The sequence below is a fragment of the Grammomys surdaster genome, unplaced genomic scaffold (assembly GCF_004785775.1).
Source record: "Grammomys surdaster isolate TR1022 unplaced genomic scaffold, NIH_TR_1.0 125463, whole genome shotgun sequence".
NCBI lineage: Eukaryota > Metazoa > Chordata > Mammalia > Rodentia > Muridae > Grammomys > Grammomys surdaster.
The window spans coordinates 874396-876750 of record NW_021620326.1 but is presented as its reverse complement, the minus strand read 5'-3'; the positions used below and the strand labels follow the sequence as shown (position 1 = coordinate 876750).

The 2355-nt window shown below is 48.2% G+C and overlaps 1 pseudogene; it reads left to right on the top strand.

Annotated features, from left to right (window-relative positions):
* The first annotated feature begins 1184 nt into the window (after positions 1-1184).
* LOC114637981 lies at positions 1185-1422 on the top strand (annotated as a pseudogene).
* The last annotated feature ends 933 nt before the right edge of the window (positions 1423-2355 follow it).

Here is a 2355-nt window from a genome sequence, read left to right as displayed (position 1 = left end):
CTGCCATTGTCTCCAGTCGGTGGCATCCTGTTATGGCCCCTCCGCCCGGGATCCTCTCCGACCCCTGCCCTGCCCAGGCTTGTGCGTGTGGTGTTGGACCTGCGCTGTTGGGGCATGGAGGCCCCAGCATGCTCGCCACACCCCAAAGGCAGCTGCTGCTCTTTGCGGTCGCTTTGATGCCAATGCCAGTGCAACAGAGTCACTCTGTCAGGATCCCAAAGAGCTTTGTGCCACCAAGCGAGTCATTATACTCTTGCTTGCCTCTGTTCCCCCATCTGTCAGGTGGAAATCATACTGCCTGCCTCCTGGAGCTATTGGGAGGATGAGTATGTTCCGGGGTTGAATCGCTTATGAAAGGCTACAAAACGAAATAGAAATGGCTGTCGGTCTAGTCAGTAAAGAACCGTGGATTCTAGGTTCCATCTCCAACACTTCAGGAAAAAGTGGGGTGCACAGTAGCTATCAGGAACTATTACAGTTGTAATAAGAATAATTATATTATGAAAAGGAGATTGTATAGCTTAGGGCTGGCTGCTTCTAGGCTGCTGGGGCATTGACTTTAATCCTAGCACTCAGGAGGCAAAGGCGGGTGGATCTTTGAATTTGAGGCCAGTATGGTCTGCAGAGTAAGTTCTACGACAGCTAGTGTTACATGGAACCCTGTTTCCAAAAACAAAACAAGCAAACTACAGTTCTGGTTGCTCTTGCAGAGGACATGAGTTCAAATCCCCACATCCACCCAACACTCTCTTCTGGTCCCCTTGGGCACCTGAAGAAACATGCACATATTCACACAGAGACACAAGTAAACAAAAAAAATTAAATTAAAATAAAATTTTACTAAGAATAAAAAAGATAGGAGCTGGCAAGATGGCTCGGTTGCTCTTCTGGCTTACACTCCCAGCACCTACGTGGGTGGTGGCTCCTGGCCTTCTGTAACTCCAGTTCCAGGTGGCCTCTGTGGCCATCAGACACACAGTGGTGCATATACATGTATGCAGGCAAACACCCATACACATATCATTAAAAAAAAAAAAAAAAAGGTATGAGCTCCTGAGTTCAAATTCCAGCAACCACATGGGGGACTCATAACTGTCTACACTGGGATTCTATGCCCTCTCTGCTGGCATGCAGGTGTACACGCAGACAGAGCACTCATACACATAAAATAAATAAATTAAAAAAAAATAGTATGAGGTCTCTTGCTGCAGCAACGCGAGTGGGAGCACCTGGAGCGCGAGCTCGGAACGAGAATCCACGAGTTGTAAGAAAATGGCAGACAAGCCGGACATGGGGGAAATCGCCAGCTTCGATAAGGCCAAGCTGAAGAAAACCGAGACGCAGGAGAAGAACACCCTGCCGACCAAAGAGACCACTGAACAGGAAAAGAGGAGTGAAATCTCCTAAAAGCCTAGGAAGATTTTTCCATTCCACCCCACCCCGTCATCTCCAAGACCCCCTCGTGATGTGGAGGAAGAGCCACCTGCAAGATGGACGCGAGTCACAAGCTACACTGTGAACCCGGGCACTCCACGCTGATGCCACCGGCCCGTGGGTCTCTGAAGGGGACCCCCCCCCCACTAATCGGACTGCCAAATTTCACCAGTTTGCCCTGGGATATTATAGAAAATTATTTGTATGATTGATGAAAATAAAACACACCTCATGGCAAAAAAAAAAAATAGTATGAGCCAAGTATGGCATTGTACCTGTAATCCTGCACTCTGGAGGCTGACACAGGAGGATCGTGGGTTCAAGACTAGTTTGGGCTACAAGGCCAGATTTCAACTCAAAAAAAAAAAAAAAAAAGAGAGAGATGACAAAAATCCTGCCTGAGGACTGACAGCTGAGAGGAGGGGTCAGATATACAAACAACATAACCCAAGAGACTGTATGGTAGACAGATGTTAGAACTGTGGAGAAAAGAGAAGACGCCCGGTCCTGAGAGTGAGGCAGAGTCAGGCGAATCTCAGGGCTCCATGTCTAGCCCAGTGGGTGAGTTTCAGAACCAGGGAGAGACTCTTGTCTCAGAAAATAATAAAAAGGGCTGGAGAGATAGCTCAGTGGTTAAGAGCACTGACTGCTTTTCCAGAGCAGAGGTCCTGAGTTCAATTCCCAGCAATGACATGGTGGCTCACAACCATCTGTAATGAGATCTGATGCCCTCGTCTGGTGTGTCTGAAGAGAACAATAGTGTACTCATATACATAAAATAAATAAATGAACAGTGTTTGAGAAAGACACTAGGCGCCGGGCGGTGGTGGCGCACGCCTTTAATCCCAGCACTTGGGAGGCAGAGGCAGGCGGATTTCTGAGTTCGAGAGTTCGAGGCTAGCCTGGTCTACAGAGTGAGTT